At 37.7% G+C, this 15,745-nt stretch overlaps 1 non-coding gene and 1 pseudogene across 1 annotated transcript; both read left to right on the top strand.

Annotated features, from left to right (window-relative positions):
- The first annotated feature begins 386 nt into the window (after nt 1–386).
- On the top strand, nt 387–521 carry LOC122892722. Its single transcript, XR_006381452.1, has one exon. It is a non-coding gene; the product is annotated as a U4 spliceosomal RNA (small nuclear RNA).
- A 3,013-nt stretch (nt 522–3,534) lies between these two features.
- Nucleotides 3,535–3,651, top strand: LOC122892778 (annotated as a pseudogene).
- The last annotated feature ends 12,094 nt before the right edge of the window (nt 3,652–15,745 follow it).

Genomic DNA, 15,745 nt, shown 5'->3' with positions numbered 1-15,745 from the left:
TACAAGAATCCAGGCTGATGGCTGCTCTGCCATCTTTAACATGTGACGTCCAAGGTCACCTGGGGGTGGCCGCCTCAGTCCCCCAGAAGAGGAAAAGAGCAGCCAGAGAAATGAACGCGAAGCTTTTAATGGGCAGGCCTGGAAGGACAGTCACCTTCTCCTGCTCGCATTCCCTCATTGCCCCTCAGCCACATGGTCACACTGTTCAGGAAGAAAAGGGAAACGCAGATTTTTGTAGAATAGCAGTTTTTGCCATAACATCGGAGGCCAGGAAATCCCACAAAGCTGTGTACATTAATTTCAGATAGATTAAATAATGAGATAGTTGCTATGCAGAACACTGACACATTTCTGGGGGATTCTAGACCCTCTTTAATACTCTAGTTAGCTTTGCGCAGTGGCAGTATCGTAGCCAATGAGGTTTATCTGAGGCGCAATTATTGCTAATTGAAAACAATATTCTAGTTATGTTCAAGAGATTCTGTCCCAAATCAATGAGCTATTGGAAAGTTTACAGGCACTTTTTCTGAATATTAATTTTTCCCATGCTTTGATCTGATTCAGTTAATTCCAGGCCTTCTGTAATGCAATTAAAAAAATAACTGTCACTTTAAGAACTAATTATTTTTCCCTAAAACTATATTCATTTTAATCTTTTAAAATTAAGTATTAATAAGCATTTCTCTGGAGCACGGGAAGTACCAATGAGACTAATTCAAAATAGTAAATAATCTCATGATCCTTTACTTATAATATTTTCTCCTACTAAGTTTACCTTCCTCACATCATGGGTTGGAGTAGCATTACTGTGTCTTCTGATTTTGCAAGTTAGAATAATCATCTGTAAAAACTTTTTCCTTTTTGCAAAATATAGTTGACCCTCAAACGACACAGATTTGAACTGTGTGGGTCCCCTTATACACAGACTTCAATAAATGCAGTGCAGTAATGTAAATATATTTTCTCCTAAGAATTTTCTTAATGACTCTTTCTTTTCTCTAGCTTGTTTGGTTGCATGAAAAGAGTGTATAACACAGATGACATAAAAAAATATGTGTTAATCAGCTGTTTATATTCTCTGTAAGACTTCTGGTCAACAGTAGGCTATTAGTAGTTAAGTCTGGGGGGAGGCAAAAGTTATACTTGGATTTCAAACTGCAAGGGTGGTGAGTGTCCCGAACCTCCGTGTTATTCAAGGGCCAACTGTCTAAGAAGAACATAACAGAGTAATAACTGATGTTTCTCTGAACTGAAACACTTCATACTCTGATTTAGGGCTGGGACTGATGTGACCTGTTAGGGCAACTTCTACCTAGAAGGTGAATGCCCTACGCACGCGTCTCTTAAGGAGCGTCCTTCGCTAGGCAGATTTTTAAAGTTCCGGCTGTCCAAAGTCTGAGACACCTTGGATTTGTACAGTTTTCTCACCAGACTTTGTTCAAAGCACGGGAGCTCCGAAAAGTCTGTCTGCTGATACTTTCTCATTCCTCCTCGTGACTTAGCAGCACCACATAAAGTCCTGAGATGCACTTTTGATCTTTACCCAAGAACTCCAGAGCACATACTGTGTTCTCTGCGCAGTGGGAAGCCCTCCCCACCCCACTTCTCATACAAGTTCAAAGAGACTGCAGGTGAATTCAGGCCTCCAGATCTTTAGGGAGCACGCACGGGTGGTTTTTCAAGCTCCACTGACATCCTAAAGGTTAAGTTAGATCAGCTGCAAGAATATAAAAAGTGAGGAGACTTCGATTTTTAGTGAAATGGTTGAGAAACCAAGCCATTTCAAATATTTGGTAACGCAAGATAAAATGGGACAAATGTGATTTTAAATGCAGCTTAAAAAAAAAAAAAGTAAAGGGAATCCTGGAAGTCAAAAATAAAGAATAAGCTAACACCCAAGCAGTGGGCATACGAACTGACACTGTGGTTACCACAGAGGGAGGGTGGCCCAGTCTCCATAATCTTGAGGCTTGAATTTCAATACTCCTGCCAAGACAGGAGGCAGAGTTGTGGTCTCATATGAGTAAGGAAGATCAAGATTCCCATAGCAAGTGGGGGCCCTTAAAGAAAAACACCCTCAGTGAAAAATTAAGCTAGATAAATATCCATATAAAATCACAGAGGCAGGAAAAACAAAAACAAACAAAAAAGCTCATGTGTGACTTACTGCCCTGGTAGTCAGAAGGAAAAAAAAAAATCTTTCCTGGGAATATATTACTGTACTTCATGCAGATTTTGGATTCTGTTTCATACTAACAACATGGTTCAGGAAAACCCAATTTAAGAAAAGAATATGAAAATTGTTCCAGCCAATAAAATCCCCCAAGAAACTGAAGTCAGACTGCACAATGTTTTCAGAGGATGAGCTTACCATCAAAACTCTTAAAATGGGGTGCCTGGGTGGCTCAGTGGGTTAAGGCCTCTGTCTTCGGCTCAGGTCATGATCCCAGTGTCCTGGGATCAAGCTCCGCATCGGGCTCTCTGCTCAGCAGGGGAGCCTGCTTCCTCCTCTCTCTCTCTGCCTGCCTCTCTGCCTACTTGTGATTTCTGTCTGTCAAATAAAAAATAAATAAATAAAATCTTAAAAAAAAAAAAAGAATGGCATCTAGAACATTAAAAAAAAAACAAAACCTCTTAAAATGCCAGAGGAAATAACCTGCTATGATTAAGAAAGAGCCAGCAGACATGAACATAAGACATCTGACGTGAACAAAACATTAGAAAAGAATAAACCATGATCAAAAATGAAAACCAAATAAAAGTTTTAAACATAAAAATCTAGTAATTGAAATTTAAAAATCAGTTGTTAGGTTTCATCTAATTAGACACAGCTGATCAGAGAATCTGTGAACTGGAAAGCAAATATAAGGAAATTATATGTTATTATATATTATATATATAAAATATGTATGTTATTATATAAGGAAACAACTGTAATGCACAGACTAAGAGATGAAAAATATCAAAGAGAAGTTAAGAAATATTAAAATAAAATGAAAACATCCAAATGTATGTAACATCACAGAATGAATCAACAGACTTAGGAGAGCCAGTATTCATATAAAATGGCTGAATATTTTCCAGAATTCATCAAAAACAAGAATCTGTAGATTCAAGAAGTGCAACATACTCCAAATAACATAGATAAAACAAGTTCACACTCGAACACATCATTCATGGTAAAACTATAAATCAGAAGGCAAAGAGGAAACCTTAAAACAACCAGCAAGAGCATCCTTTAGACTGATGGCAAATATACTATAATAACAGCAATTAAAAACTAAAACAATGGAATGACATCTTCAAAATTCTGATAAAACCTCTCAATGTAGATTTTTACATCCATTGGAACTACTGTTCAAGAGTGAGAGTTCCCCCAACTCCCTTCTCCTATCTCCCCATGTCCTCCATGTTATTTGTTATGCTCCACAAATAAGTGAAACCATATGATAATTGACTCTCTCTGCTTGACTTATTTCACTCAGCATAATCTCTTCCAGTCCCATCCATGTTGCTACAAAAGTTGGGTATTCTGTGCTCGCTTCAGCAGCACATATACTAAAATTGGAACGATACAGAGAAGATTAGCATGGCCCCTGCGCAAGGATGACATGCAAATTTGTTATGCTGAAAATAAATAAAAAAATTTTTAAAAAATCTGTATATATATTATAAACAGAAAATACAGTATGGTAGGAAAAAAATTTTAAATCACAGTAAATATGGGATATATAAAATATGTATTAAAACACAACAGTAAGTAAATATGACTGGATTAAGCTTATGTTAGATTTAATTCAACCCTTGAAAAAAGATGCAACCTACCAAAGATTCAATACAACTGACTACAAACATATGGAAGGAATTCTCAGCTTCACCAGTAAAGAAAAGATGAATTCACATATTGATGTTAAAATGACAATCCTTAGTGCTAAAGGGAGTGGGTACCGTTGGCATTCTTTTAAAATATTGACTATAAATGAATTGGTACAAATCTTCTGGAGTACTGTTTGTAACATATATCAAAAGGCTAAAGTACACATGCCTTACAGTTACACGTTGAGGAAATAATCAGATGTGTGCAAAAATTTATTGATAAGAATGTTCTAATGAATTATGTATAATATCAAAAACTTGAAATCTAAATATCCAATGATTAAAAGTCCTCAAATTACTACCACTGCTACTGCTCATACTGCTAATGAGAGGTCATATTTATTGAGTTTACTAAACAGCAGGTATTGTTCTAAATGCTTTCCTAACCCATTTCGATCTCCATGATAACTGCATAAACGAGGCATTATTATCATCCTTATTTTACAGATAAGGAAACTCAGGCACAGAAAATTCAGTGACTTGCCTGAAGTCACTCAGCAGTCAGAAAGCCCCGCCTTTTTTTCTTTTTCTTTTTCTTTTTAAGAAGTTTTTATTTTTAGTGGTTTGTCTCTTCCAATTTCAAAGTGATTTTTCAGGATACTCCTCACAGTTGAGAGCCAAAGGCCATGGGCACAGATGATGGCGCTGAAATTCGGGTAATAACCATCATGGTTTGTACGCAACCCTCTCCGTTTCCTCGCTCAGTCTGAACCCAGCTGCTCTATTTTCATCCTCTGTGTCAGTTACATCATTCTGCTGATTAACTTTCCAGAGAAGACAGAAGGAGCTTGGAAAACAGGTAAGATTAGGTAGCATGTGTGATAGCCAATCTGAGCAGTGAACGCTGACTCGGGCAGATTTTCCATAAATGGTCACAGTGATATTTTCCCACCTCATGTGTTCTTCCAGAACCTTGCTACTCTCCCCTTAAGAGAAGAAATCCATGTCCTCTCTTCATGAATTTGGCGGGGTTCTTCAGAACCACCATAGTGGACGTGTTTGTTACATTATGGGGTCAGCAAAAATACATATACATATATATGTATATATATATATATTCTAGGGAGTGTTATATTTTAATAACACTAACCATATGAAACAGCATGTATCCTAGTATTGTAAACACACACAAGTATGTATCTTAGTATAAAAACCTTATTTATGTGCAGGCATATATATGCAGGAACAAGCCAGGATACATCATATGCTGAAATATTAACAATTTATAATCCTGGGATTATAGAAGGCTTTTTTTGCTTACTCTTCATATTTCTACAAAAAACATATTTCTTATGCCATTTGAAACAAAGAAATTGTAATTTCAAAGGTAAAGAAATTGTTGTGACTGACAGGGGGTAGGAGAAGGAAGACATCTTCTGCCTACCCTGCGAGGTAGGAAACTTCTTTGTTTCTGAGGCTTCCTGGTCCTGCCTAACCTGCAGCCACACTTCCCTGGCACCCAAGCTAGCCAGGTTCTTTTCCGTCACCGCCTCCCTCCCCCGCCTCACCACGCCTGTCCAGCTGGGTCTCTTGGCAGCTGTTATCCTGGGTCAGCTCCCTGGGTCAGCCTCTCGCCCTTGATCCAATCCAAGACACTAAATTACTTGTGGGGGGGGGGTGGTCACATGGGTATTTCCTTTATGTCATGGGAGGAAATGGGTCCAGGTGTACAGCCCACAGTGGGAGACAATAGCAATTCATTAAATACATTCAGCAAATGTTTACTGAACTCCTGCCATGGGACAGACACCATCTTTCAGGTCAAGCAACCTTGAATTCAAGGAAGTCCACTAGATCTGCCTCTTCCAATATACACCTCTGTTGCCTTTTTTTTTTTTTTTAAATAAAGATCCCAACAATAAAGTTGCCTTTGACAAAGATAAAATCATAATCTCTTCTCCTGGCAACAGTATACAAGTTTTATGTCTGAGATTAAGACTTCTCTGATCCATAGATGATAAGCTCATGCATACTAACAAATGTTCGAGTAATTATTTGATTGCAACTCCTTTAGATTCTTAATTAAGTTCCTCAGTCTTTAGTTGAGCTCTCCAGCATCCATTCCTATCACAAAATGAAAATGTGCTCAGACACATTGAATCTCTTCACCTACAATATTTCTTTCTAGCCTCACTCTTTTTTTTTTAAATTTTTATTTATTTTTTGAATTTCTTTTCAGTGTTCCAGATTCATTGTGTATGTACCACACCCAGTGCTCCATGCAATATGTGCCCTTCATGATACCCACCACCAGACTCACCCAACCTCCCACCCCTCTCCCCTCCAAAACCCTCAGATTGATTTTCAGAGTCCACAGTCTTTCATGGTTCATCTCCCCGTCCAACTTCCCCCAACTCCCTTCTCTCCGGCTCCTCATGTCCTCCATGTTATTCCTTATGCTCCACAAGTAAGTGAAACCATATGATAATTGACTCTCTCTGCTTGACTTATTTCACTCAGCATAATCTCTTCCAATCCCGTCCATGTTGCTACAAAAGTTGGGTATTCATCCTTTCTGATGGAGGCATAATACTCCATAGTGTATATGGACCACATCTTCCTTATCCATTCGTCCGCTGAAGGGCATCTTGGTTCTTTCCACGGTTTGGCGACTGTTGGCCTCACTCTTTAAGCAGTGAACTGTTAGTGTCATTCTGATGGAAATATCCTGTATAATGGAAGTTTAGAAAATGCTTCCTGCTGAAAGCACATTTTTCATCTTCAACTCTACCCGAGTCTGTAGGAGGCTGACAGCCCTTTCAGGTTCAACCACACCTTCAGGAAATACACTTGGCCTTTCTGGATGCAAACCTCAGGACAGTCTTCCGAGCAAGCACCACTTTTTTTTTTTTTAACCTTTTCTGACTCATCTAGGACCTTGTAGCAGATCTTACAAAAGCAGCAGGTGGATCAAGAGCATCCCAAACTCTTTACAACAGGTGTGCTTTTCCTCCAATTAAAATGCTGCTGATAATGGAGGTTGTTTTTTTAGCCGTTACCAATTCTAGTCTCTTAATTGTTGAGATGCTCAGCAGACCCCAGAAAGCAGGGAAGCATTTCAATAAGAAATCAATCTAAGAAGATGCGAATAAAATGTATTAAATGATTTTTTTTTCTTTTCCCTCGGCCTGTGTTCTATACCTACCTTTTAATATTATTTATAGTTATTGACTGATTTCATTTAAGTAATTTAGAAAGCAACTACATCATCATAAACTCTACTTTCTTAGGACCCATACACTGGTCTCAACTGAACTCCGAGTAGATTATTGCTTTTCTGAGTTTTGGGGGGTGGGGTGGGGAGGTAGGTAGTTCCCCATAGTTATTAAGGATTCATATAAGGTGATTTTAACTTAAAAATTGTTTTTTCTTACATAGAAAATACTGAAAGAAGCCCCGTGAAGTCAAGTCGTATATGGTGTTTAACTGGGTTAAAGAATCAGGAAGCATGATCCATACTGACCCCGGTCTCCCTGTGTCCATCTCCCTCTCATATGAAGAAATGAACAGGCATCTGGAAATCAGACCCAGGCATCCTGCTTGAAGTGGTCTAAGCGTCCACTCCCACAAAGCTAGAAGACTAACAGACATCAGGGCACAAATGTCAAGGGATTGGGAGACTTCTGAAAGTACTTCCATTCTCCTTAGGGGACCATAATGCTCCGCTCTTTTCTAACCTCTAGTGCCTCTGAGGCAAAGAAATATCTCCTCCTTGAGAAAAGTATGGGCAACAAGTTTTTTAAAAAATTCACATTTTTCTTTCCATGGACATTAGCAAGTGCCAGTGGTACAGTCTTCTCCCTGCCTACGTCCTCCAGATACACAAGAGTGGACGGGCAGTATGCCGCTGTGCGCAGGCGTGATGGGTTATGTCAAAGGTGCAGTTCCCAGTGCGATATCTGTTGCCTCAAAAGTTAGTGTGTCCTGCCACGTCATGTGGAATCTCAGGGTTGTGACCAACACTGCGCTTTGCCATCACAGAGACAGCATAAATATCAAGAACTGAATTCCCAACATCTGCGTAGGACAGGCTGGGAAACTGAGTCTCACGCACCCCTACAGCCAACCACTCAACCTCGGACCATCAGCTGAATTCAGGGCCCTGAGAGAGAAGGTTTTTATTTTCAGTTAAGCTGGGTTCCAGTGACAGAGCCTTCTGTGGATGCCAAGACACTCTTGCCTCAACCCTCCCCAGCTCAGGAAGTTGTTGGGACATGGATTTCAGTGAGAAAATGATTTTTCAAGTAAAATTGCTCACCCTGAAATGTTTTAAGCAGTAAGGCTTTCTATTACAAGACTAGAAGGAACTATATTAACAGGGGGTAGCTTTGGGTTGGATATTATGAGTAACTTTTTTTCTTCTTCTTTAATCTGTTTTCAATTTTCAAAATTGTCTACCACAAGCATGTATTACATGTATAATTTTTAAAAACCAATTTAAAGGGCAGATGGCAAACTATACAGAAAAGGCAATGGCTCTTTCTAGAGACCCCCAAAATGCTGAGGTTTCTGCAAGCCAGATTTCCTGTGGTCTATCCCTAGAAGAGATTTTCAGAGACTTTCAGAAGCTCTGGAAGCTTCTGGAGCACATTTGACTAAAACCCTGTATGCACTGACCCCCACTCCCAGGGTGGTAATCCATTACATGGGGAAAGATTAGATAAAGCAAAAACTACCTTGACTCTCTAAAAATATATAGTTGATAAGTCACGGTGTGATGGATACACAGCTGAAAAAACGTACATTAACTAATTCAAGGTGGGGGGGGCACTGAGCTCCCTCTGCAGGTCAACGCTAGCATTCACTGGCCAGCTTTCCATTCTTGGTCTCCTTGAAAGAATCTGAGACCCTTATCAACAAAACTGCAGTTATTTTAAAATGAAAATGAAATGTTCTGATACTACTACTACTACTAATAATAATGATAGCAATGGTAATAATAAAAATAACAAAATTAAAAACCTTTCTCTTGTGCATTTTATGGTAACAGAGCAAAATAACATTTAAACAAGAACAGGAAATAGAAACAACCCTTATAAAATTTCAATTCCATGAAAAAATTCAGCAGGGGGTAATTAAAATAGCAATACTAACTAGAAAGCCAAAACCAGGGCTGCAAGACATTATTTCCAGCTCTGACAGACAAAGGCCTCCCCCATGTTCTCAAGCTGCTTCACAGAGAAGGAATTGGTAAAACAGAAGTGACAGAATCAAGTAGAATCTATTTTTCCTTCTTTCACCTGTAAATTTTAGTCACCTCTTTGATAACCCTGCATTATTCTCCTTGATGAAAGGTCAGATCTTGAGATTCTGGGAAGCCCTAACAGAAAAACACCAAATCTATGGTAATAATATATGTCACTGAGGTATATACTAAAAAATTGAATTATATTAAAACGGGTGAATCTTCAAGCTCATCTCAGGAGAAGGGTTAGAGGTGATAATTTTACATGAAGTACAGAACACAACACACAGCCGGTGCTCAGCAAAGGGTTGCTGAAAATGAGCGAGCACTGCCATCGGGGATGGGGACTCTGCCCCTGGTCACAGCGGCTGATGGCCTCCGCTCTCCCTGAAGGAGACCCTCCAGGCATGCAATAAAACCTCTGCCTGGCCTTCCTCACTATTCTTTCAATATTTTTGGATTCCACATTAAACATGACTTTGAATCAACCTCTAATGATCAGCTAGCATTTTTTTTTAAAAGACAGAAAACTGAATCATGTCGTTCATGCTAAGAAAATTGAGAGGGAGGAAATACCTTTGAGAGACTGTCTATAAGACTGGGAAACCAAAACCAAATAGATTAACCCAGACTTCAGAGACGTGGGAGACCACGCAAACAGAACTGCACATATGTGTTTACTGGACAAATTCTGACAGCACCTTTAAGCTGAAAGATGACAAGAAGGAGATCCACAAAAATGGAAATGAATGTATTAGGCACAGGAAATACTTAATGCAAGTTTCCTAAATAGAAACCAGTATGGTATTTTGAAGCAAAGAAAATGGCAACAATAAGTTGGAAAAGGACCTGAAGAATTTCTGTTTCTAGCCATATGGTAGATAGTCTGAATATCCCTCCCAACTGAAAAATAAAAATCTCAGTAAAATTAGCTATTCTTTTAAATGAACTGTTGAACTGGATTGAATGAAAGTATACATCAGAAGTAAAAAATATATAATGAGATAGGCTTTTATCCTGAATGTTTCTGCTGAGCCATACAGACTTGAATTTCTACTTCAGTAACCACATGGGCTTGGGGGGATAGGTGATGTAATGATTCATTTTATGTGTCAATGTGGATGAGCCACATTGCCCAGACATTTGGTCACACATTACTATGGATGTTTCTGTTAGGGTGTTTTTGGATAAAATTTACGTCAGTGGACTCTGAATAAATCAGATTGGCCTCCACATGGTCGGTGGGCCTCATCTAATCAGTTGAAGCAGATTGCCAGCAGACTGACATTAGACTTCATTTGCCACATCAACTTTTTCTGGTTTTCCGGAAGACTGCCTTTGGACTTGAAATGCAATCCCTTCCAGAGTCTCTAGTTTACCAGCGTACCCCATCAGATTTGGGATTCAAGCCTACACACACACACACACACACACACACACAACACACACACTCACACAACACACACACTGTATTGGTTCCATTTCTCTGGAGAACCCCAACCCCAACTAATTACAGAAAGAAAACCTAAATGGAGAGGATAGCAGGAAACCTATTACATAAGCCTGAAATCTCAAAGAGGTGTAACTTCCATATATGGATATTCAAGAAACAAACCCACCACATGAAATTAACTCAACTTTGACACCAGCTGGTAGTGGTGAAATAAAACAACTAGAGAGATCACAATCATAAGCCACTTCTCATATGGGTCTGCTGTCCAAATTCATATCACTTGTGTGATCAAAAAATAAATCTTCAAGGGCAGATTTTTTAAATCAATAATTTTTAAAGTTTTTGATAAATTTCAACACAGTAAAACTCAGTCTTTGTGATATACAGTTCTACAGGTTAACAGACATACAGTGTAGTGTCTCCATAACTATAACCAGGACACTAAGCAGTTCTGTCATCCCCCCCAAAATTCCTGTGTTACCCTTTTGGAGTGAAACATTTCCCCAACCACCAAATACTTGAAACCACTGCTATAGCTTTTTCTCTGCTCTCCACTCCTATCATTTTGCCGTTTCCATAGTACATACAAATTGAGTAATAATTGAGTAAGAAATCTTTTTGGTAAATCATCACCCTTGATGGTTACCATCATGCATGGCAGCTCAGCAATTCATCGTAAAAGATTCTTAAAATATTTTAAATATGAAAATGTACTTGAGAGTCACACATGTTGTTACATGTATCAATAGCTCTTCTTTTTTATTGTTTAATAGTATTCCATTGTATGAAGGCACCACAGTCTGTTTATGTATTCACCGGCTAATGAGTAACTGGGCGGCTTTCAGGTTTTGGTGATTATGAATAAAGCTGGTCTTTTACATTGACATAAAGATTTTTATGTGAATATAAGTGTTATTCCTCTTGGGTGACTACCGAGAGGTGGAACTGTGGATCCTATGGCAAGTATACACTCACCTTTATTAGAAATCACCAAACAGATTTTCAAAGTGGCTATACCTTTACCATTTTGCATTCCCATGAGCAATTTATGAGTTCTTCCTCATCTTTGTCAGAACTGGGTGCTCTCTGATTTTTTTAAAAAAACAAACCATTCTTTTTTTCAAAGTACCACAAAATGTAACAGAAACAGCCAACTTTATTTTGAATAACATTCTTAAATCTGCCCATCAAAATCATAGTAGATAATGATTTAAGGATTTTCATTTTATTAGTGAAATTATGTTTTTACATAAAAAATCAGCCAAATGACTTTATTTTCAAAGACAATAAGAACTTTATTTACTGTGGAAAAATAACCATTTTGATAAATGAAAAAGAATGGTTTTCTTTTCATCTGTTTGGTTGTCTCTCCCATTTTCATTATTACAAGTTAAGAAAGTCAGAATGGTTTTGTTGACTTTGTTGTCTATGATCCGGTTTGACACAAATGGGGATTACTTTGGTATTTGGTAAAACATAAATGATAAGGTTCTTAAAGATTGAATAGAAGGTTAAGTTGGGTGTTCAATATTTTGAAAGCTGAATAAACTAAACTAATTGGAGTTTGTGGTCACAAAGGATTTGTCATTTTTTTCCTTTTGTCCATTTGAAAACACATTAATGGAAAATTATCAATGGAAAAACATTTTAAAATCTATGTTACATTCCTGTCAACTTTAATAATAATGCTTAGTCAGCAATTATATCAATTTCTTTCACTCAGTAATACTTTGCCTAGAATTAGAGGTAGACTGATAATATTTGCTCAAACATTCTGAAATACAGAGTTTTAAGTGCCATATAAAGGATCATAGAAAATTATATTTTTATATTTGGGATTTAATACTATTATATTAAAAAATGAATGCCCTTTAAAAAGATTTATTTATTTACTTATTTGAGAGAGAGAGGAGGTGAGTGAGCATGAGGGGGAGGGAGAAAATCTCAAGCCAGATCTACACTGAGCATTGAACCTGACATAGCACTTGATTTGAGATCATGACCTGAGCCAAAACCAAGAGTCAGATGCTCAACCAACTGAGCACTGAGGCACCCCCAAAATAAATATTTTTGATGCATAATAAATTGTTGCTTAAAATTCATTCGGTTGAAATTATTACACCAAGGAACTACTTTAGTTACTTTTAACTACTAGCAGTCTTTATAAAACAAGAATACCTAACTTCTTATATGGATTTTCATTTTTGGAAAAAAAAGTTTCAGTGACATCAGTACACTTATAGATCCTCCTACAACAAAGAACTGGGTGCCAGAGTGACTACTGATATCAAAAATAAAATTTAGAAATGCAAATTGGGTTCAAGACAAATACTTGTATTACATGTTCAGTTATTTTAATCTTAAAATGCACCTTATCCCTATTTAGAAGTAACTTTTATTTTTTCTCTCACTCTTGTTAGCATCTCGTTTTAGAATAGAGGACAGAAATGTATGGATCAAAAAAAAAAAAAGAAAGAAAGAAAGAAATGTATGGATCCCTCTGGGGTTTCTCTGTTCCTATGAAGGCATCCCTGAAACCCCCAACAACATAAAAGTTCATTCCTGAGGGTGAGATGGGACGTTATCTACCAGAAATAAGAACAAGGGCTTAGTAATAAAAAATTAGGGGAAGAGGGCCTGAGTGGCTCAACCATTAAGCATTTGCCTTTGGTTCAGGTCCTGATTCCAGAGTCCTGGGATCGAGCTCCCACAAGGTAATCTCCCTCTCCCTCTGACCCTTGCAGACTTGTGCAGCAGAAGGAATAACATAGAGGACATCAGGAGAAGGAAAGGAAAAGTGAATTGGGGGAAATCGGAGGAGGAGACAAACCATGAGACTGTGGACTCTGAGAAACAAACTGAGGGTTTTGGAGGGGAGGGAGGTGGGGGGATGGCTGAGCCTGGTGGGGGGTATTAAGGAGGGCACGTACTGCATGGAGCACTGGGTGGGGTGCATAAACAATGACTCTTGGAACACTGAAAAAATAAAATCTTTTTAAAAATGATTTTTTAAAGGCCAAAGAAATACTTTTGCTTTGAACAATTATAAGGTTATCAGTATTAGTCTAGTTTATAGAATAATTGGTAAAAACCCAAGTTTACTAATAAGATCCAAATTGAATAGGTGAAAAAATTATAACCCTAACCCATTATGTGACTTTCATGAATGAATAAACTTTAATTAATAATGGCTTTTGCTTCCAGCCAAGATGGAGTAACAGGGATAGGACTTGTTTCCTCCCCTAGAATAACTAAACTACCAAACAAGCTATATGGGGAAAAACAAAAACAACAATGAAAAAAATAGTTTTTATGACTTTGGACCTAAAGGAAAAAGCAAGTGAGCTCTGAGAAATGGGAAAAAAATGAAATGAACCCTAAGTTTTTCCCAGTCTCCTGTCTTGAGAGTTTGCAGCTGAAGTTCAAGGCAAGGGCAGTCAGGCAGAATGAAGAGGACTTCCTGAACCAAGGCACTGCACTTTGCAGTGCAGAATACTTAGGATGTTGGTACGCAGACAGCATCTAGCTGGATCATGTTTCTTAATTCATTCTGCCATCTCTGCCTTTTAATTTTCATTTAAAGCAATTACCGATAAAGTACTTACTTCTGCCATTTTGGTATTTGTCTTATATATGCCATATCTTTTTTTTTTTTTCAATTCCTTCATTACCGCCTTCTTTTGTGTTTATTTGTTGTAGGATAAAATTTTTATTGTATTCTTACTTACTTTTCTGTATACTTTATAGTTGTTCTCTTAGTGGTTATCCTGAAGTTTGAAATTAACATCTTAAAAATAAAACAACCTAGATGGAGAGGAGAAAGGAGTTGAGGGAAATTGGAAGGGGAGGAACCCTTGGAACCATGAGAGACTATGGACTCTGAAAAACAATCCGAGGGTTCTGAAGGGGCGGGGGGTGGGAGGTTGGGGGAACCAGGTGGTGGGTATTGGAGAGGGCACGGATTGCATGGAGCACTGGGTGTGGTGCAAATACAATGAATACTGTTACACTGAAAATAAATTTTAAAAAATTATTAAAAAATAAAATAAAAAAATAAAAATAACACAACCTAGTTGGAATTAACACCAGTTTAGCTTCAATAGTAGAAGAGTAGCTTCAATCTCTGTTCTTATATAGCTTTGTTCTCTATGTTTATAAATATCACAAATTGTATCTTTCTTGTGTGTCCATAACATAATTTTATGATTATTATTTTATGCATTTGTCTCAAATCATATATAAAATAAGATCAGGATTACAAACAAAAAAATATAATTTAACACTGGCTTCTCTTTTGCCCACGTAGTTAACCTATATTGGTGCTATTTCTTCATATAGCTCAGAGTTAAGTCTGGTATCCTTTCATTTAAGCCCTTAGCATTTCTTATAGGGCAGGCCTACAGGTGACTACCTAAGCTTTTGTTTATCCAGGAAAGTACTATTTCTCCTTGATTTTGAAGGGTAGTTTTGCCAGATACAGTATTCTTGTTTGACAGGTGTTTTTCTTTCAACACTTTAAATTAACCATCTACTACCTTGGGTCTCCACGGTTTCTGGTAAGAAATTAGCTGCTAAACCGATTGAGGATTCCATCTACACAATAGGTCACTTTTTTCTTGGTGCTTTCAAGACTCTCTTGGGCTTTGACAGTTTCACTGTAATGTGTCTTGGTGTGAATCTCTTTGAGTTTATCCTACCCAAAGTTTGTTGACCTTCCTGGATGCACAGATTCATATCTTTTACCAATTTGAGGAAATTTTCAGTCATTATTTCTTCACATAATCTTTGCGCCCCTTTCTCTCTCTCCTCTCCGTGTTGGATTTCTATTATGTATAGGTTGGCAAGCACGGAAAGTTTCCACAAGTTGGTCAGATTTTGTCTCCTTTTCTTCATTTTTTTCCCCCTGTCTCCAGACTGGATAACTGCAACTGACCCATCTTCAAGTTTATGGATTCTTTCTTCTGCCTGATCAAATCTATTGTTATGTCCCTCTGATGCATTTTTATTTTAATTGTTATGATTTTTTAGATCCAAAAATTTTTAGCTCCATTTATTTGATTCCTGTTTAAGGTCTTTAATCTCTTTGATATTCTCTACCTGGTAAGACACTTCTCCTTGTTCTCTTTACTTCTTTGTCTATAATTTCCTTTATCTCTTTCAGCATGGATAAGATGATTTAAAGACTTTGGTAAGTACAATTTCTGCTTCCCTGGGGACACTGCTGTTAATTT

Source organism: Neovison vison, chromosome 12, assembly GCF_020171115.1.
Source record: "Neovison vison isolate M4711 chromosome 12, ASM_NN_V1, whole genome shotgun sequence".
NCBI lineage: Eukaryota > Metazoa > Chordata > Mammalia > Carnivora > Mustelidae > Neogale > Neogale vison.
This window is presented reverse-complemented; position numbering and strand designations above follow the sequence as displayed.